At 46.6% G+C, this 22,150-nt stretch overlaps 1 non-coding gene across 1 annotated transcript; it reads left to right on the top strand.

Annotated features, from left to right (window-relative positions):
* Window positions 1–18,527: 18,527 nt before the first annotated feature.
* Window positions 18,528–18,617, top strand: trnap-cgg (transfer RNA proline (anticodon CGG)). The gene is given in 2 exon segments: window positions 18,528–18,563; window positions 18,582–18,617. It is a non-coding gene; the product is annotated as a tRNA-Pro (tRNA).
* Window positions 18,618–22,150: the final 3,533 nt, after the last annotated feature.

The following is a 22,150-nucleotide window of genomic DNA, read 5'->3' as shown; positions in this document are numbered from 1 at the left end:
GATGAAAGAACAACATCTCATTTTCCACTTGGAGCCCTTACAGCCCTCCGGTCTACAATATCGAGTTCTATAACTATAGGGCCTGAACTCCCCCATGTCCTTGACCCCTACCACACGAAAGACTCCTGTTTATCACCTCGTCTGCTATGACACACGACGTATTGTTAGCCACTAACAGTCTCCATTAACAGCTATTCGCCCTCTCACGAGGATCGTTATTCACTCTACGTCCTTCATATTGTTCTTTCTCTGAGCTGGCGGCAAACACAGCAATGAACATTGGAGACTCTGAGCCAGCTGAAACTTGCTCAGTGTGAAGTACATTCCACATTGCTGCAAGAATTGCAAGCAGCAAAGCCTTTCCAGAACATCTGCTTGTCATTCTGTCCCCGGGGGGCTGATGTTTGTCTCATCCCCAGGAACTGAACTATCTCCACTGGCGGATATTTAAACCATTTTATTTCTACTTGCACGTTGTTCTGGGGGGAGGGGGGTGGGGGAATGTAGGGTTGGGGGAGGGTAAGAGTCCATTCGCTCTTCTGCTCTCTCTTCCTCTTACTCTCTCTCTGAAACTCTTGGGGTGAGAGGTGTCAGTTACATTAATGCGGGGAACATGAACAACTTTGATTGTGAACTTTCTCCAAAGGTCTGTTATCGGAGAGACAGAAAGATGCTGTGCTGGCAGGACAGAGAGAAATGAACACCGAGGACTCTTCGCCCAGGTAAATTCACATTGTTGTGCAGCCTGCATGGTGTTCAGAAATCGTCTTCACGCAGCAATCACACGGAAAGTCTATTGCAAAGTGGGCATCGCTTTCTTTGCTGCGACCGCACAGCAGTTAACATCTGAGCCCCAAGTGTCCCAGATGAAGAGAATCCGCGTGAAACCTTCACTCACTGAGAGTCATCCCCACCGCCCTGAGCTGAGGGACTGCAGGCAGTCCAACACGGAAGGGACGGTTAAAAATGAACCATTTTTGTTGTTCAGCCTGTCTGTCCCAGAGACAGGCAGTGGGACGGCATAAACACGGAGCATCATTCTCGCGCAGACAGAAGCCATTCAGCCCATGGAGTCCACGGCGACTGACTGTCACTTGTCTCCCTCTCGTCTCTGTCTCTCTGAGGTTATTCCCAATCGGTGGTATCCGTCCTCATAGTGGGGGACGATGTCTGAGTCGTGATGCGGTTTCTGACATGCTTGTCATTGACGTCTGAATCAGGGTGGCGAATTACTGCAGGGAATGGCCGAAACCGCAAGGCACGGGTTTCAACTTTACCAGCTCATTAGCATCGGAGAGAACTGGTTTTGCGATTCAGTTCAGAGGAAACCGACCAAGAACAGAATATCACTGAGACCTCTAAAACCACATCCTTTCAATGGAGAGTGCGTCGATACGAACATGCCATTTGGACACTCGGCAAATGGATGCGAAGGCAGCTTGCTGAAGAGGGCAGCGACCCAAAGGAACACAGCTCACAGGGGACTGTGAACGATAGCAGAGGATGGTTTCGATCCATCGACCGCTGGGTTATGGGCCCAGCACGCTCCCGCTGCGCCACTCTGCTCCCTCTTGGGAGGATGACGCGTAGCATCATTCTCGTGCAGACAGAAGCCGTTCAGCCCATCAACCCACGGCGATTCTTTGTCACGTGCCTCTCTCTGAAGTTATTCACAATCGGTGATCTGTCCTCATCGTGGGGGAATGTGTCTGAGGCGTAATGCGCTTTCTGACATGCCGACAGTCTTATCACTCACGTCCGAACCGGCGTGGTGAATTACTGCAGGGAATGGAGAAAAACGTAAGGCATGCGTTTCAACTTTATCAGCTCATTGACATCTCAGAAAAGTGGTTTTACGATTCAATTCAGAGCAACTCGACGGAGAACAGGAGAAGACCACTCGGACGTCCAGAAGCGATTCACTTCACTTGCGTGAATTTGGCGAGTGTATCAGTATGTTACTCAGACACGCGAAGTTTTGGGGAGCAGATGCAAAGGCAAGATATCGAACAGGGCCTCACTACAAAGGAAAGCTACTCAAGGAGAGATTGAGCCATAGCAACAGAGGATGGCATCGATCTAGGGGCCTCTGGGTTGTGGGGGCCACACGCTTGCGTTGCGCCACTCTGCGTTTGGTCTGCCCAGTGTTTTCCTCAGAACCCTTCAGCTTTTCGACAGGCGCCTGGCATGCACGTTCCAGACTCATATCAAAGATCTCCACGGCTGTTATATAATATACTGCTGTGCAGAGGTGTGGAGGCTGTGTTGATATGAACATTCTGTTGGTCGAACAAGACCACCGAATTCAATTGTGTGTCCATTGAATCTGCCCCTTTGTCACAGTCAGACAGGGATTTACTGACCCTAACCACTCCCTGTACGAAAACGTTCTTCCGAATGTCACTTTTACTTCTTTTTCCTCGTGACTTTAAAACGCTGCCGAATCGTTCCTGATCCTTTCAGACGTGGGAACAATTTCACGACATTATTTCCAATCTCTAGACCCCTCATGACTTGGAAAACTTGCCACGCCGGATTTCAAACTTCTGTTCTCCGAGGAGAGCTGTCCCAATTTTCCAAACTACCTTCATTGCTGACCTTCCTCAAACACGGGACCACTCACGTCAACCTGTTCAACGTTATCTCCGATCATTTCACTTCCCCGCTTCCTGTCCCGTTCGTACTCCAGGGAGCCCAGCCTCGTTTAACGAAGATGCTTTTTGAGAAGTTTAATCGGGCATTTTTGCACAAGTCAAGTTAAGAAAGCCGGGATCTCTCGCAAGACTGCACGGTAGAAGACCCAATGCAAGAATCATACCCCTAGACCAACGAGCCACAGGCCGCTGGCTCCAGCACCTCCTGAACCAGCTGAGTCTTGCTCAGTGTGAAATACATTCGCCATTGTTCTCAGAATTGCAAGCAGCAAAAGAGTTTCCAGAACAGTGCTTCTCATTCTGTCTCCCTGCTCATTTTGTTCATTTTCAAATGTACAAAACCAGCAGGTCTAGTCCATCTGTGGAGAGAAAGGAGAGATAATGTTTTGAGCCCAACGATCCGTCTTCGGAACTGATGGGATGTGTGGGCGGGTAAAGACCGTGGAAGAAGGTGGACAGGTTCTAAAATGATTGAACTCGGTGTTGGGTCCTGAAGGCAGCACGGTCTCTCCGGAGAAAATGAGGTTTCGCTCTTCCAGGTTGCGCTGTGCCTTGTGGGAGCACTGCAGCAGATCAGAGACTGAAATGGTGTCATGGGAACACAGTGGGAGGTTGAAGTGACAGGAAACTGGAAGCTGACGGTTTATGGGAGAAAGGACACAGAACGGGGGATGTGCTACAAAAGTGTATAGAAAAGCCACATCCCAAGACCAGACCCTGAACTACAACACCAAAACACAGACAAGAGAAACTGCATTAGGACACTGTTCAAAAGGGCGATAACACACTGCAGCACTGCCGACCTGTGAAGGGAAGAAGAACACGTTTACAGAGGCTTCACCAAGAACGGATATCAACGCAAGTTCATCCACAAGTGCCGAGCAGACAAACAACGGGACGAGGATCTGCCACGACCCAACACACTCACCACTTTACCTTGTATAATAAACCTCACAGAACTAATAGCCAGACATCTCCGACCACTCGGATTCATGACAGCCCATAAACTGACAGCCACGCTCAGACAACAACTCACCAGAACAAAAGACCCAACCACATCATGCGGAAAACCAATATAGTTTACAAGATTCCATGCAAAGGCTACACGAAAATTATACAGTACAGGACAAACAGGCAGACAACGAGCAATCTGTAACCATTAACACCATCTACCCATTAAACACTGTCTCTGGTACCCACACAAACGCAGATGACAAGGACGATAAAATCGACGGGGACAGGACAATGGTCATAGCACAACTAAACAGAGGACAGCCAGAGAAATCAACAAACTCGGCACTCACCCACGGACTCCACCAATAAACACATTGACATATGCCAATCACTGCAACGAACAACCAGAACCGTCAAACAAAAGCAGCAGAAACAGAACCAAATAAATTCCAGAAGACACAGTACAGCAGCGCTTCACAGGTGGCTCCAACGTACTGAAGATCTCACGTAGACAGAGGATGTAACGCCTGCAAATCAACTTCCCAGCTCGGCGAGCTACGACAATCGGCAACCGAGCTACAAAGCTTTCCGTAAATCTTGAACAGAAGTGTAATTCCTGTCGAAATTTGACAGCAACCTGCTTATGTCACTCAGTTCCTGCAAACAAAAACTTTGTTGTGGTCTGTTCGCCAAACTGGGAACTTGCAGACGTTTCGTCCCCTGTCTATGTGACATCCTCAGTGCTTGGGAGCCTCCTGTGAAGCGCTTCTGTGTTGTTTCCTCCGGCATTTATAGTGGTTTGTCTCTGCCGCTTCTGGTTGTCAGTTCCATCTGTCCGCTGCAGTGGCCGGTACATTGGGTCCAGGTCGATGTGCTTATTGATTGAATCTGTGGATGAGTGCCATGCATCTAGGAATTCCCTGGCTGTTCTCTGTTTTGGCTTGTCCTATAATAGTAGTGTTGTCCCAGTCGAACTCATGGTGCTTGTCATCTGCGTGTGTGGCTACGAAGGATAGCTGGTCGTGTCGTTTCGTGGCTAGTTGGTGTTCATGGATGCGGATCGTTAGCTGTCTTCCTGGTTGTTCCAAGTAGTGTTTTGTGCAGTCCTTGCATGGGATTTTGTCCACTACATTGGTTTTGCCCATGCTGGGTATCGGGTCTTTTGTCCTGGTGAGATGTTGTCTGAGAGTGGCTGTTGGTTTGTGTGCTGTTATGAGTCCTGGTGGTCGTAGTAGTCTGGCTGTTAGTTCAGAAATATACAAACTCCCATGAAAGGACTGCACAAATCACAACATAGGACAAACAGGAAGACAGCTAGCGATCCGTATCCATGAACACCAACTAGCCACGAAACAACGTGACCAGCTATCCCTAGTAACCACATACAGAGATGACAAGCAACATGAGTTCGACTGGGACAACACTACTATTATAAGACAAGCCAAACAGAGAACAGCCAGGGAATTCCGAGAGGCATGGCACTCAATATACCGACCACTGCACCTGACAGCTGGAACTGACAACCGGAAGTGGCAGATACAAACCACTACAAATGCCGGAGGAAAGATCACTGAAGCGCTTCACAGGAGGCTCCCAAGCACTGAGGATGTCACCTAGACGGGGGACGCAACGTCTGCAACAGACATTCCCAGCTCGGCGAACAGAACCCCAACAACGAGCACCCGAGCTACAAATCTTCTCACAAACTTTGAACAAAAACTTTATTTTACACCAATATTGCATGTAACTATTGAGACAGAATGTGCACTAATATGCAGTCTGCACTCAAAATGGCAGAGCGTCTCCAAGCGAGAGTTACGGAATTCTTCCACACATATGTGGTACAAGCTTAAATAAAGTCACCTTGTTATGATCTACTCAGGTCAGAACGCTTGATATTTGTAAATACCCACAATCGCAGAGATAAAAATATTTTCTGATGCCCATTGACTCGAGGTTTATGATTCCTTGAGAAAGTAGTTTGTCAAATAGAAAGTAAATGTAGAGGATAATCGCTCAGAGCTCTGGAATTCAGCTGTTTGCCCCGTGTTTGCACCAGGAACATAAAGAGATCCGGAGTTGAGTGATCTTTGCTCAACTGGAAGTGTGATCTATGAGCACGATATTGCAAAGCAAATGCTGCCTGATGTAATAGTTGTCTACTTGTTATCACCGATTGGGAATAACAATACATCTTTCTGGCGAACAGAATATGGATGCTCTATGAAGCAGTCACCCAGTCTGCACTTCGTTTCAACCGGGTCCGATCCATCTCCCGCAATTCTGCCTTCCCACTCTCGTGTGCCATGACGTCATGAAGCGGCTGGAAGTCTTCGGGAGAGTTTATCAAAGAAACCTCCCTGTGGGTCAGGCAGCCCTGCATCGGGAAACATGGGATGGTCAACCACTATCAGTTTACATGGGGGAACACATCTCCACATTAAACAACCTCGAGACAAACTTCCTGTCCTTCCACTTAAATTTCGAAACTCATCAAACCGAAATTCCCCTGGTAAGTTTGGAAGAATTTCTTCCGGATGTTGGCTAATTCTTTCTATGAGCACTGTGTTTACGTTTGAACATGGTGATTTTTGGAATTGTGTGATTCTGAGCGAAATCACAGTTCGAAAAGTAGAATGTGGGAATTTAGACAAAGTTAAATTTGCAAAATGTCGATACGCTTGGGCAACAGCATATTACACGACAGCAGTGAAGATCTTTTGACATCAATCTCGAACGTGCATGCCACAGTCCAAATGAAAAGCTGAATACTTCTCTGGAAAAACTGCCATGCAGCATAGCAGAGTGGCATAGAGGGAGCGTACTGGGCCCATAACCCAGAAATCATAGAGTCATAGCGATGTACAGCATGGAAACAGACCCCTCCGTCCAACCCGTCCATGCCGACCAGATATCCCAACTCAATCTAGTCCCACCTGCCAGCACCGGGCCCAAATCCCTCCAAACCCTTCCTATTTACATACCCATCCAAATGCCTCTTAAATGTTGCAATTGTACCAGCCTCCACCACATCCTCTGGCAGCTCATTCCATCCACGCACCACCCCCTGCGTGAAAAAGTTGCCCGTTAGGTCTCTTTTATGTCCTTCCCCTCTCACTCTACACCTATGCCCTCGAGTTCTGGACTCCCCGACCCCAGGGAAAAGACTTTGTCTATTTATCCTATCTATGCCCCTGATAATTTTGTAAACCTCTATAAGGTCACCCCTCAGCCTCCGACGCTCCAGGGAAAACAGCCCCAGCCTGTTCAGCTTCTCCCTATAGCTTAGATCCTCCAACCCTGGCAACATCCTTGCAAATCTTTTCTGAACCCTTTCAAGTTGCACAACATCTTTCCGATAGGAAGGAGACCAGAATTGCATACAATATTCCAACAGTGGCCTAACCAATGTCCTGTACAACCGCAACATAACCTCCCAACTCCTGTACTCAGTACTCTGACCAATAAAGGAAAGCATACCAAACGCCTTCTTCACTATCCTATCTACCTGCGACTCCACTTTCAAGGAGCTATGAACCTTCACTCCAAGGTATCTTTGTTCAGCAACACTCCCTAGGACCTTACCATTTAGTGTATAAGTCTTGCTAAGATTTGCTTTCCCAAAATGCAGAACCTCGCATTTATCTGAATTAAACTCCATCTGCCACTTCTCAGCCCATTGGCCCATCTGGTCCAGATCCTGTTGTAATCTGAGGTAACCCAATTCGCTGTCCACTGCACCTCTAATTTTGGTGTCATCTGCAACCTTACTAACTGCAACTCTTATGCTCGCATCCAAATCATTTATGTCAATGATAAAAAGTAGAAGGCCCAGCACAGATCCTTGTGGCACTCCACTGGTCACAGGCCTCCAGTCTGAAAAACAACCCTCCACCACCACCCTCTGTCTTCTACCTTTGAGCCAGTTCTGTATCCAAATGGCTAGTTCTCCCTGTATTCCATGAGATCTAACCTTGCTAATCATCCTCCCATGGGGAATCCGGATTCTGGGTAATCCACGATATTGGATGGGAAAACCTTCTGGCTGTAAGAGCTGCTCCTTTTTTTGAGGTATTTTAGGTGTTGGAGGTGATTTCCTCGAATTCCAGAAGCAGCAATTACTGTTTTATATGCTGTTGAATTGTTTTGGAACTTTGGAAAAAAAGACAAAACAACAGCTGTTTTAAAGGAGAGAAGAGCAGACAAAGGAAGCACATGGTGAGGACAGTGCAGGAGACAGAGAGAGGGAGAGAGAATCTGCACAGTTACCACCTTTGCTGTTTGAATTCGTGTATCGCTGGACATCGGAGTGCATCTGGGAATATTAACAAACACTGAAATTCACATCTAATCTTGAAGTCGATGGGTCGAAGCCATCCTCGACTCTCCTCTCGATGTTTCCTTTAGCAGCTTTCCCCTACACTGGTGCTATGTTCTGTGTCTTGCCTTTGAAGATGCGAACTAAATATCTCACACTGATATACTGGCCCAACATAGGAAGTTGAGGTGACACTCATGTGGTGCTCTCCTATTCTCTGTTCCCTTTGTTGTGGAGGATAATGCTTGTACCTGTCCGCTCGGGTGTGAGAGAACAATTCAGAAACAGAATGGTGTAATTATCCACCAATGGAGATAGCCCGGGTCTTGGGAGACAGAATGAGAAGCAGATGTTGTAGAAACTCTCGCTGCATGCAATTCTTGGAGGAATGTAGAATGTATTCAACAGTGAGCAAGTCCCAGCTGCTTCAGGAGGTGAGAGGGCCCACCGTGTATGGTATGGTGGTCTAGGCATATGATTCCCGCTTTGGTGAAAATGCTCTCACGCCTGAAAGGATCGAAAGTGAATAGGCAGAGACTAAAAGTCATTGGGAAGAGTAGGAGAAGTGATATTAAGATTAGATTGGATTACATTACAGCGTGGAAACAGGCCCTTCGGCCCAACAAGTCCAGACTGACCCGCCAAAGCGCAACCCACCCATACCCCTACATTTACCCCTTACCTAACACTACAGGAAATTTAGCATGGCCAATTCACCTGACCTGCACATGTTTGGACTGTGGGAGGAAACCGAAGCACCGGGAGGAAACCCACGCAGACACGGGGAGAACGGATATTAAGTGGAACGTTTTCGCAAAGGGAGTGGTTGGAATCAGGAAAGGCTGCCTGATAGTGACAGAGAGGCAGATTCAATGGACACAAAAGGGATTTCGGGGTGGTCATGGTCAAAGTATCAATGCAGAGATTTACAGGGAGAAGGCAAGATTACGATACGAATAAAGGTACATTGCTCATTTTGGAGAAGCAGCAGAGCAAAGGTGGGCTGTGACACATTCTGTGATTCTGAGTGAACTGACAGTTGGACCAACAGAAGGTGGCAATTTAGTCAAAGGTTATGTTTACACAGCCTCGACACCAGCAGCGTGAAATCTAACTTCTTGATTTGAAGCAGCAGACATTGTGCCTCACTGAGCCTGATGTGATGTGAACGCGCAACCGTGTAGGCAGCAGGTAGACACGCTCCCATTGCGTCACAAGCCCAGACTACGCAGGGTTGAGGGAAGTGATCGTACTGCAATGATTTTGAGTTATGATTGAGAACGGAGGCCAACGGTTCATGGCTGTTCTGTCTCACTCACTCTCTCACTCTGTCTCTCGAACCAATTTGCAACACTTTCTGAATAAAAACTGCGGATGCTGTATATCAGAAACAAAAACAGCAGTTGCTGGAAAAGCTCAGCAGGTCTGGCAGCTTCTGTGAAGAAGAATCCGGTGACCCTTCCACAGAGCTGGTGATGATTCGGAACTTGTCGGTTACTATGCAGATGGGAGGGTGGGAAAAGGCGGCGGAGTAAATGGTAGATAGGGATGGAGCCCAAAGTGAGACAAGAATGTTGGACAGACAAAGGAGTTGAGAGCGATCTGTCTGGGAGGGTGAATAGCTGTTAAAGGAAACTGTTAAGTGCTAAGAATAGATGGTGTGTACTGGCAGACTACGTGACAACAAGGCCTTATGTGCGTGGTAGGGGGCTAAGATGTGGGGAAGTGCAGGCTCTAAAATTATTGAATTCAATATTGAGGACGACTGTAGTGTCCCCAAGTGTAAAATTGTTCTGCTGGAACACTGCAACAAGCCTGAGACAGAGATGCTGGACAGGGAACAGGGTGGTCTGCTGAAGTGGCAGGCAACTGGAAGCTCAGGGCCTTTTTGCGGGCAGAACCTAGATGTTCTGCGAAGCAGTCACCTGCTTAGTTTCTCCAATGTTGACGAGACCACATTGTGAGCAGCGAATGCTGTAGTCTTGGCTGTAGAATGTGCAGGTAAACTGTTGCTTCACGTCGAAGGTATGTTCGGGCCCTTGAATACTGAGGAGGGTGGGGGGAACGGGCAGGTGTTACAATTTCGGCCGTTGCAGGAGAAAGTGCCATGGGTCTATGGGCGGGTGATGGGAGTGAAGGAAGAGTGAACCCCAGGTGTAACTCTTGCCCATTTACCTCATCCCTCAAATAAATCCCTGGACATGGAATAACATTCGTTTGAATGATTCACTACCACGTGACCCACGGCTAATTCATATTCATGTTCCAGGGGCCTGCATCATTATTGCGTCACAATACCTGCATGCCATCATCGTGCATGTCCGATGACGTGCGGCCGGAATGCTTGGACACAGTTTATCAAAGAAACCTCCCTGAGGGTCAGGCAGCCCTGCATCGGGAAGCATTGGGATGGCTAATTCTTTCTGTGGGCACTGTGTTTACGTTTGAACATGGTGATTCTTGAAATTATGTAATTCTGAGCGAAATCACAGTTCGAAAAGCAGAATGTTGGAATTTAGACAACGTTAATATTTGCACAACAGCGATACATCTTCGCAACAGCATATTTCACGAGAGTAGTGAAGATCTTTTGACATCAATCTCGAACGTGTATCGTCACACACCAGATGAAAACCTGAAAACTTGTCTGGAAAGGCTGCCGCGTGGCATTTTTTGCAGCTTTCCCTCCTCTCCCACTACCCCAACAAATGTTTGAAGATGTGAACTAAATATCATCACAATGATACACTGGCCCAATGTCGAAAGTTGATGTTACACACTTGTGGAGTTCAGGGTGGTGTTCTTCTGATCTCTGTCCCCTTTGTTGAGGAGGGTAATGCTTGTCCCTGGCCACTAGGGTGTTCGAGCCAAATTTAAAAACAGAATGGTGTAATTATCCGACAGTGGAGACCCGCCCGGGTCCTGGGAGACAGAATGAGAAGCAGATGTTCTGAAAACTATTTTTTTGGATTCAGTACCACGTGACCCATGCCGAATACATATTTATGTTCCAGGGGCCAGCATCATTATTGCGTCACAATAGCTGCAGGCCATCACTGGGCATGTCCTATGAGGTCGTGTTGCGGCTGAAATTTCTGGTGACAGTTTTTTAAAGAGGGTCAGGCAGCCCCTGATCGGGACTTCCCTTCCTTCCACTTAAGTTCAAGGCCTATCAAACCCCGAGATTCCTCAGGTATGTTTAAAAGCACTTTTTCCCGATGTTGGCTAATGATATCTGCAGACATTTGGTAAAGTTTGAACACGGTGAGAGCCATCGGCTTCTAAACCACGTTCCCGAATTACTCGATCAATACTTAAAGCAGTGATAGTTCTTTTAAAGCACCATATGATTACGGCTGAGAAAGACTATATTCCGCTCAGTCACTTCGTGTTTCTAAAGCGAGACAAAAGTGACAATGCAAGTGAAACGAACGAATTTGCAGACAGGCTGCCATACCACTCTGTTTGTATCCCCACACAGGGGTGGTTTCTGTGACATGAGTGTGTCTGCAGTGTCTGTGGTCAGACTGTTTACAATGAATGTCCCAGCCTTTATTTTGGTAAAGTCACACTGATAAACGACAATTGCTATTTCAGTAATTGTATTTTGAAGCTGGAATTCGCTAACACTCGGGTTTCGTGATCTTACTGTTTTTTTTTACATCTCAGACTCTTTGGTGCATTTAGTCAGGAAGTCCGGCTGTTCACTAAAATAGTTGGAAGTCGAAATGGAGCAAAATTATAGAATTAGGTCCAGACTTTTCAGGGTAAATGTTCAGAAGCACTTCTACACATTGAGTTTGTCAGATGTTTGGAAATATCCCACATAAACGGCAGTGGGTACAGGATCATTTGTCAGCTTTAAATCCGAAACATTTTTTTTTGTTCAGGAAAGGTATTAAGGGACATGGGCCAAAGACAGATAAATGGAGTTAGGCCTCTGATCAGCCATGATTTCTTTGAAAGTTGGAACACACTTAAGGGGCTAAATGGCCTACTCATATTCCTATGTTCCTATAATCTTAACCGTTTCCTTGTTGCACATTTCCGGCCTGTTATTGGGGACACAATCTGCAAGAAAATATTCTCCAGTTATTTGTTCTTGAAATATCGAAAACAGGCACACCCAGGCATCTTACACCAATATTCGGACAAACACAGTCTCAGAACAGATAACTGATTGAATTCCTGCATTTGAATCTTTAGAAACGTAATGTTCTTGGTTTCCCGATAATGATTCGCTTTCCTCAGTCCCAGATGGAATGACACAAGAAAAAACAGAAAAGCAGTAATGTTCTGGTCCTATAATCTCCAATCTTCTGCTGCCAGTGAAAAGCAACAATGCAACTTAAATCGGGGTCGACCGCAACCCGGGCCTAATCTCCCAATGAACCGAGCACAGGCTCAGCAAAACTGAGGGAGATTATAGCCTGATCACGAAACCTGCGAGCAGCATTGGCAAAGGCCCAAGCGAGTCACCCATAAAAGTCAGTCATCTACTTTGTAAACGTGCTCAACTGCTTACTTCCTATATTTTATTGACCTTTGCAAATCCGAAAGTGAGAATTGGGGATATGTGGCAGCGAGTGGCTGTTTGTGTGTCAGGTTTGCCTGTCAGTTTTGTTGATATTGAAGCGAATTTGCTTTCAAAAAAAGGCAAAAAAAAGCAAACAACTTTACATTCAAGAAGAGAAACTGAAGAAACTGGATGTTAGCGTTTAGAAAGAAGCAAAAAGGAAGTGGAATCTTAATGATTTTCCTGAGTTTTGAGCAGAAAGCATTGGAGCTGTGGACTTCTGCTGATAAATGTATTTATTTTCGTAAATTTTAAAAAGTTATTTTGCCCTGATGAAAGAACTGGTCACACCCTGACTATATGTTCGAATACCTCAGTAGTAGAACAAAAGATTTTTATTCTGAGGTCGTGAGTTTGACATCCATATTGTGCAATGTTCACGTGAAACTTTGTTTTTTGTGCGGAACATTCGCTCTTTCTTCAACTGGCAATCTAATCATATTCAAACTGAGCTTTAGTCCCGTTCGTTTTCTTCCTGTCCCCGTTGCTCGGTTATGAGGGAAAGCTGAGAGTGAACGGGAGACAAGTTTGTAGTTGTGGCTTAACGGTGGCACTTGAAAATTGACAGATTCTACTCATGCATCGAAGCCAATAAATGGCTCAGTCACAGAATTAGAACGGTCAAGTGCTATGGGAATTAATACCAGCCCATATTAAAGAACACTGAAATGAGTAAGATGTGATTCATTTCGAGGAAAAAAATTAAGAAACTTCCTCACCCAAATTATCTCAGAGCAATCGTTGCCATGGTACGTTTTATGTTACTTTCAATGCTCATGGAACCACTGCATGGTGACTTGATCTGGTACTCAAGATTTACTAAGTAATTTTGATGCATTTTGTTACAGAGTTGCGACATAGGCTGGGGAGCAATTCCTGTACATAGAGATGAGGAGGGTCGAATCAATTAAACAAGAGGGCGATGCTATAACGAGGACTGTTACCAAATACATTTACAAATCTACGTTCATCCTATCGATTGTATTAACATCACCAACGCTTCTCATCAAATCGCTCCAGAGACTTTCATGAAAATTTTCTGTGAGCACTTTCCCATTAGCTTTGCTGAATGAACCCCAAATTTCTTGAAGTGGCTCCTTATTTTCGGCCCTGATTATTAATCTCTCTACGCATGGGAATGGATCCCGCTCTATCTCTCATCAATGTGTACAGTTCAATTCGATCTCCCATCAGCCTCCTCTGTCCTGATCAAATCCAGGGCAACAGGAAACGTTGGGGCTATGGCGCGGACAGGAAAGGCCCAATACTCACCTTTCCTGTGAGAACCATTCCATGAGAAAGTTTACAGCACAACTTTGAGCGTGTAGTTGTGGCCGAATACTTAAGGTGTTGGCGTAGAGATCCTTTGGGGCTCCCCGCCCAGGGTGCTAACCTGCTGGCTATGCTTTCTTCGCTGGCGATTTTAAATGACTTCCTATTGGTTGCATTATCGCTCAAACTTCACAAAACCCGTCTCAATAAAGTCCCGTTTTCTCATGTCTGGGAATTGATTGCCATGCAGGAAACTCGGGTTCTGAACAAACAACGTACCAGACTCACAACGTCAGCTCTGTTTCCCTTTCCACAGATGCTGCTCGACCTATTGGCTTTCTGTCGTATTCTCTGTGTTTATTAGGCACAAGTGCTGCTTTTCATTCAAGAACTTCAATCCCTGTCCTCTGGAAACTGGCTCTGGTCAGTGGCAATTGGTTCTTCTGATCATTAATCTGCCCATTCCCACCGCTTCTTCTCCCATCATTACCAACAGCCCAGGAAATCTCCAGTTAACATTCTTTGTTCCAAAGGAACATTCCCAACCGTGGGACTGTCTCCACAAAATTGAAATTCCTCATCCGTGGAAATTAAGCAAGGCGTACAATTTGGAAGAGATTTTGGCAAAATATTGTCAGTTCGGAAATGGAAAATTGTTCATGAAGCAAAACAGAAATCCCAGTCTCCAGATTTGTGAACCTTTAGAAACACTTTGGGAAGCGGATTTAGAGGAGAATGAAAGATGACCGGTCCGACTGAGCAGAGACAGTCCAGACACCGTCCCATTGTTGAAGAGGCCGGGAGATTAACTCTGTTGTTCTCGAGACATGAACTGGTCAGAGACATTGAAAGAATTGTCGTTCCTGCACATCAGGAATTCAAACCCCTTCTCCCCTGCGAGCCAATGAGAGAACTCTGGAACAGGCAAAACACTGAAAGGCTCGAAGGGCGACAGCATCGGAGGAAGAAAGCTCGTTCCTCGTGACATGGATGTGTCTGCAGAGAGTGAGATCAGACTGTCCCTGGTGTCTCCACAATGATTGTCCCCGGCTTTATTTTTGAAAATTAAGACTGATAGACGACAATTGTAATTCTAGGCGGGGCAGGCTGAATTATGAATTCACTAATAGCCTCCCCACTGCGATGATGCCCCCACCCCGCTGTTGCCTGTCTCTGTGGTGCAATTGGTCAGCGCGTTTGGCCCGTAACCAAAAAGTTTGTGGTTCGAGCCCACCCAGGGGCGATCTCTTCGCTGCTCTTCCTTGGCTTCTAAACTGAACGCTTTTAATGGGGTCCAGCAAACTATTTCCAGAACATCTGCTTCTTATTCTGTCTCCCTGCTTCAGTTTGTCCTGTCTTCAGGAACCGGGCCCTCTCTATTGGCAGAAAATTAAACCTTTTTATTTCGAAACTTTTCTCTGACACTTGAGTGTCCAGTGACAAGCATTGCCCTCCTCAACAGAGAACAGGAGAAGACCACGCAGACCTCCACGAGTGTGTCACCTCAAATGTGCACATTGGGCCAGTATATCAATGTGAAATATTTATGTCAAAATGTTTTGGGAAGCAGATGAGAAGGCGAGGTGCAGAACAGTGCGCCGTTATACGGGAAAGCTGCTGAAGAGGACATTAAGTGAACAGGAGAGATGGTTTTCCTTCTGGGTGACGCTCCCATCACGCACCCGCAGACATATCGCCGACGCGCAAATATAAACTCTGTCTAAATTCCCACATTCTGTTTTATCGAACTGTGATTTCGCTCAAAAACGCAAAATTTCAACACGCGCAAAATTCAAACGTTAACAAAGTGCTCATAGATATACTTTGCGAACACCTGGAAAAAGTTCTTCCAAACGTAGCTGGGGAAGTTCGGTCTGAGGGCTCTTGAACTTTAAGTGGAAGAGCGGGAAGTTTGCCTCGAGGCTGTGCAACGTGGAGATGTGTTCCCCATGTAAACTGATAGTGGTTCACCATCCCAGTGCTTCCCAATGCGGGGTTGCCCTGACCCACCGGGAGGTTTCTTTGATAAACTATCCCTGGGGCTTCCAGACGTACCGTGACGTCATAGGGCAAGCCCCCGGTGATGGCCTGCAGCTGCTGTGACACAATAATGATGCTGGCCCCGGAACATTAATACGAATTAGTTCATGAGTCACGTGGTACTGAACCATTCTATGGAATGTTCTTTCAACTTCATGGATTTATATATGAGAGGAGGTAAGTGGGCAGGGCTTACACCTCGGGTCCACTTTTCCTTCACTCTCAACACCCCACACCCACCTCCCAGTGACCCAAAATACTTTCCCCTGTAACCGCTGAATGTGTAACACCTGCCCATTTACCTGCTCCCTCCTGAATATCCAAGGGCCCGAACATACCCGCCAGGTGAAGCAGCACTTTACCTGCACATTTGCCACAACCTAGTCTACTGCATTCGCTGCTCACAGTGTGGTTTCCCCAAAGTAGCATAACCGGGTGACTGTTTCGCAGAACATCTCAATTCTGCCCGCAAAAAAGGCTCTGAGCTTCTGGTTGCCCGCCACTTTAACACGCCACCCTGTTCCCTGGCCAACATCTCTGTCTCAGACATGCAAAGCTCAGCTCCAGATAGAAGAACAACGCCTCATTTTCCACTTGAAGACCGACAGCCCCCCTGTCTTCAATATCGAGTTCCATGACTTTAGGGCCTGAAATCCGCCATGTCCTAGTCTCTCCTATTTATGTAATGTCGTCTTTAGCAGCTTACCCGTCGAAGGGCGCTCTGTTCTGCACCTCCCCTTCTCATCTGCTTCCCAAAAAACTCAACATAAATATTTCACATTGATATACTGGCCCAATGTGCACAGTTGAGGTGACACACTCGTGGAGGTCTGTGTAGTCTTCTCCTGTTCTCTGTTGAGGAGGGCAATACTTGTGGTCATGTTCAGATGCGCAGATTTACACGGAAAAGGGAAGAGAATGATACGAATTGAGACACGCGTTTACTTACGGTGTAGAACCAGCAGAGCGAAGATGGGCCGCATGGCCTCCGTCTACGCGTGTTATGATTCAGCGTTAAATCACAGTTCGACCACTAGAATGTGGGAAGTTAGAAGACAGTTTATATTTACACTGCCTCCATACGTCTGCGCAACAGCATATTACACGACAGCAGTGGAGATCTTTGACATCAGTCTCGAACTTGCCTGCCACACGCCAGACGAAAGGCTGAAGGGATCTATGGAAAACACTCCGTGTGGGAAAGTAGAGTGGCGCAGCGGGAGGGTGCTGGGTTCATGTCCCTCGATCGAAACTACCGTCTGCTATTGCTTCCCTTTGTAACGGGACTCTGTTCTGTGTCTTGCCTTTGCCTCTGCTTCCCAAATCTTAGAGCATCTGAGCTGAATATGTCACTAAACACGGGCCCAATTTACACAATTGAGGGGAAGTGCTTGTGGAGATTTGAGTTGTTTCCCAACGGTCTGCTCTGAACTGAATCCTAACACCTCTTCTCTGAAATGGGAATGAGCTGGTGAAGTTGAACCATATTCGAATTCGAATCCCTACAGTGTGGAAACAGGCCCTCCTGCTCAACAAGTCCTTATCAACCCTCCGAAGAGTAACCCGCCCATACCCGACATTTACTTCTGACTGATGCTCCCAACCTACCGACCTCTGGGCACTATGGGGCAGTTTAACATGGTCAGTCCACCTAACCTGCACATCTTTCGACTGTGGAAAGAAACCGGAGCACCGCAGGAAACCCACGCAGACACGGGGAGATTGAACAAACTCCACACAAACAAGCCGAACAAGGGTAGGATCGAATTCACGTCCCGTTATGAGACAGCAGTGTTAACCACTGAGCCACACAGCCACATTATTTGCGGTCGTATTCATTCCCTGCAATAATTCCCCACTCCGGTTCGGACGGGAATGACAGGACGATCAGCATTTCGAAAGCAGCATCACCACACAGACACAGTTCCCATGATGAGGACACATATCACCGATTGGGAATCATCTCGGAGAGATACAAGTGACAGAGAGTCACATGGAAATGATGGACTGAACGGCTTCAGGCTGCGGCGGAATGACGTCACGCGTTGATGCCGTCCCTCTCCCTGTCTCTGGGACAGAGCGGCTGAGGGAGAAACAATGGCTCATTTTCAACTTCATCTGGGACAGTTGGGGCTCAGATGTTCACTGCTGCCCGTTCGCAGCAAAGAAACAGACGCCAGTGTTAGAAAAGACTTTCTGTAGGATTGCTGTGTGAAGACGGAATTCTGAACACCGAGCAGGCTGCACACAAATGTACTCATATGAATTTGCCTGAGGAAACAGTTTCCGGTGTCCATTTCTCTCTGTCCCACCAGCACAGCATCTTTCTGTCTCTTTGATTACAGACCTTTGTAATGTAGTTAAAACTTGGCAATTTCCTACGCATTAGTGTAACTGACGTCTCCCATCCAAAGTGATTGTGAGAGAGCAGAAAAGCGAATGGGGTCTGCCCTCCCCCAGAACAGTTTGCAAGTAGAAACAAAATGGTTTAATTATCCGCCAGTGGAGAGAGTCCAGTTACTGGGAACGGGACAAACAGCAGCGTCCTGGGCGCAGGGAGACGGAATGAGAAGGAAATGTTGTGGAATCCCTTTGCTGCTTGCGATTCTTGGAGCAACTCAAACGTTGTTCACATTCAGCAAGTCTCAGCTGCTTCAGGGGAGGGCGCTTGGAGTGTCCGGGGTCAGGGCAGTGCGCGCTGGGCTGGGTCTGTGGCTCGTTGGTCTAGCGGTATGATTCTCGCTTCGGGTTTTCAGTTGGGTGGATTTGCGAGAGATCCCGGGTTCAAATCCCGGACGAGCCCTCATTTCTTAAGTTGCCTTGTGCAGAAACGCCGGCGCAATTTTCTCAAAAAGCTCATTTATTAAACGAGATCGTGCTGCCTGAGGGGCCGAGCTCCCATAACAGCGAATATCGGAAAAGGAAACACTTGTTCAAAGTGAAAAAAAGCATTGCACCTAGTTCGCCCGCGCAGTCCGACTCTGAATAAATCCTCCAGCTGCATTATTGCACAATTGTGAGCGTGAAATTTCAGGAAGCGGGGAAGTGAAGTGATTGCAGACAGCGCTGAACAGGTTGCCGTTCATGGTGCCGTGTATGAGGATTGTCAGCAATGAAGGTACATTGGAAAGTTGGGACAGTTCTCCTTGGAGAACAGTAGGTTGGAAGCTGGCCTGATTGACGTTTTTCAAGTCATGAAGGTCTAGACACAGGAATAATGTAGTGCAAATGCTCCCACGCCTGAAAGGATCGACAACGATTCAGCAGAGTTTTAAAATCACGAGGAAAAGAAGTAAAAGTGACATTAGGAAGAACGTTTTCGTACAGGGAGTGATCAGGGTCAGTAGGTGACGCAAACTTCAAACAATTATGGTCCTGAACTCATAGGACAGACGGATGGGAGTGGAAGACAAGAAGAAAGAGAGACACAGAGTGAGCGAGAAAAGGGAGAAAAGTCAGAAAAACACAAGTTAAGGAAGAACATAGAGAGACTGAGGAAGGGATACAATTCCAGTGGGTCCCAGCTTTCTCTGTGGTTTCATACACTCCCTCTCATCCATGAGAGACAGGCCCTGCTCCTAGAATGTACGTCAGTCTGGCTGGTTCAGGGACGGTGTGGGGGTGATGGACGGTGGTTAATCTATCAAAACTGACACTGAGACTCTAACAGTACACACAAACCCTTTGATACTGACCTCCTGCTCCATCCACATGGCAGAGGGAACTATGGCTGACAGGACCTGCTTTAAATACCTTCAGGTCTATGACTTAAAGATGTGCCCAAAAATCAGCTCTTCTACCGAGACTATACCTCCCCCAGGGATGGAGCATTACAAGTTGTGAGTTGAGAGGAATCGGGGGTGGTGTGAGAGAAAGCAGCAGCTCAATAGTTTAGTCCAAACTATCTGTCTGTCTGTCCCTCTCCTCCTTCCCCCACCTCCTCACCTCACACACAGATTACAGACTTAAAATCCACACAGAGACAAAGCTGCAGATTCAAACCAGCAGCAGCCACAACACACTTTCATTGAGACAACAAAACACAGAATTCTGCACCCAAAGGACACAAATTTATTTCACAAGGAAACAAGGATTTTCACACAGCTAAAGACAACATTGTCTGAGTATATCTCTGGACATGTTTGTAAAAGTCAGTGATTCTGTGTCTCACTCTGACTGTATTGCGCTTCCATCTCTGTGTTAATGTCTGTTTTTCTCTGTTGATGTGACTATCTCTGCAAGCAATGGGACACAGATTATGTCGGAGGGAAGTTTGAGTGTGTCTGTCTGTGTATGAATGACAAACTGTCTGCAGTGGCACACATTGTCCCAGAAGCGTGTGTCTGAAAATTTCTTTATTGCTGTCTGTGAATCTGATTTTGTGCCTGTGAGTGTTGGTGTGTGCCCAGTCTTGCCTGCAATGGGACAAACTTTGATTCATCACGTTTATAATTCATTCTTTCAAAGTCAGAGTTTCTCTCTCTCTGAGAAGTACAGTAACACAACGCCGCCTTCTGCTGGCCTACCCATGTGACATCACAAGTGCCACATTTCCCTGTTCCACTGCATCTGTGTCCTTGGGGTGGGGGGGGGCGGGGCGGGAGTTGAGATCCATCAGAATTTTATTGAGAACAGCAGCAGCAGCAGCACACAGCTGCCTGAGTCAGGTGTGAACTCAGAAGGTGGGATGACTGAGTAAATCCTTTCCCAGAAAAGCAGCAGGTAACAGCTTCTCACCAGTATGTATTCGTTGGGGTTTCAGAAGGTTTTTTTGAATGGACAAATCGCTCCCCACATACAGAGAGGGGAATGGCCTCTCCCCAGTGTGAACGGACTCATGGATCAGCATTTCATGTCTGTGTTTAAAGCTTTTTTCTCAATGTGAGCATTTCAAAGGTCTCTCAGTGTTTACCAGTTGGTGTGTCTAGAGGCTGATAACAGAGAACGCTTTGTTACACTCAGGGCAGATGAATGGCCTCTCCCCACTGAGTGAATTCTTGTTTCTCAAGGACGGGTGATTGATTGAATCCCTTCCCACAAACAGTAGATGAATTACTTATCTCCAGTGTGACTGCATCAATGAATTTCCAGCATGTATAGACATTTGTATCCTTTCCCACAGTTTGCACATTTCCATGATGTCTGTGGTGTAGATCATGTCTCTCCATATTGGATGATCAGCTGATTCCTCACTCAGACACAGGACAGGGTTCATAGACTGAAAGAATCCTTACTGTCCACAAGTCCACACCAACCCTTTGGGGATAAAGACATCCAGACCTATTCTCCTACCCCTTTACTGAACATTTACCCTTGACTAATTCACCTAACCTACACATCTCTGAAAACAATGTGCAATTTTAGATGATCCATTCACCTAACCTGCCCATCTTTGAATTGGGAGAAGAAACCGGAGTACCCAGATGGAGCTGACGCAGACCCAGGGAGAATGTGCAAACTCCACAGATACAGTCGGCTGAGGCTGGGATTGAGCACTGTGACGATACAATCTCTCCCTGCTGTGAATGGTGGGATGCTATTCAATCTGTGGAACTGGTGCAGGACTTGTCCATTTGTCACTGGGTACACTGATGTTTGCAAAGTTTTCCTACAGACAAACATTGACAATCCAATGGATTTCAAATCCTGATGAAATGACTCACTCTAAGATCCTGATAAGATATTTGCTTGGAATTCTCGCTGATGAATGTGACTCTGTGATTCTCTGTAAAACAAACTTAAATCAGGAAAAATAGAGATTGAATAATCGTGCTGTTTAAGATACGAAAAGGAGTTAAGAATCATAAAAACCTTATAGTGTAGTAACATGCCGTTTCAATACACACCCATCCTCTGAAGAACATCCCACACAGACCCACCCCATATTCCTGCATTCCCCATGGCTTCCCCACCCAGCCTGCACATCCCTGCACATTATGGGCAATTTAGCATGGCCAACCCACCTAACCCATATATCGTGGAATTGTGGGAGGAAACCGAAGCACCGCGAGGAAACCACATTGATATACGAAGAAAGTGCAAACTCCACGCAGTCACCCGAGTCTGGAATCAAACTCACGTCCCCTGAGCTGAGAGGCAGCAGTGCTAACCATTGGGTCACCATGGAGTTCTTTGAATCCAGCAATTTGTGTGAAAGTAACTCAAATACTGACCGTGAAACATTACTGGACTGTCATGAAAAACTCAACTAGTTGACAAATGTCCTTCAGGGGAAGGGCGTGTTCTGGCCCTACACAAGACTCAGCCCTCAATGAGAGTAGAGATAGTGAGAGCAGTGTGTGACTGACCGCATGTCCTGCCCAATAGAAAGTTTAC

The sequence above is a fragment of the Chiloscyllium punctatum genome, chromosome 36 (assembly GCF_047496795.1).
Source record: "Chiloscyllium punctatum isolate Juve2018m chromosome 36, sChiPun1.3, whole genome shotgun sequence".
NCBI lineage: Eukaryota > Metazoa > Chordata > Chondrichthyes > Orectolobiformes > Hemiscylliidae > Chiloscyllium > Chiloscyllium punctatum.
Note: the sequence above shows the minus strand (reverse complement) of the source record. Positions and strands in the feature narration are given on the sequence as shown.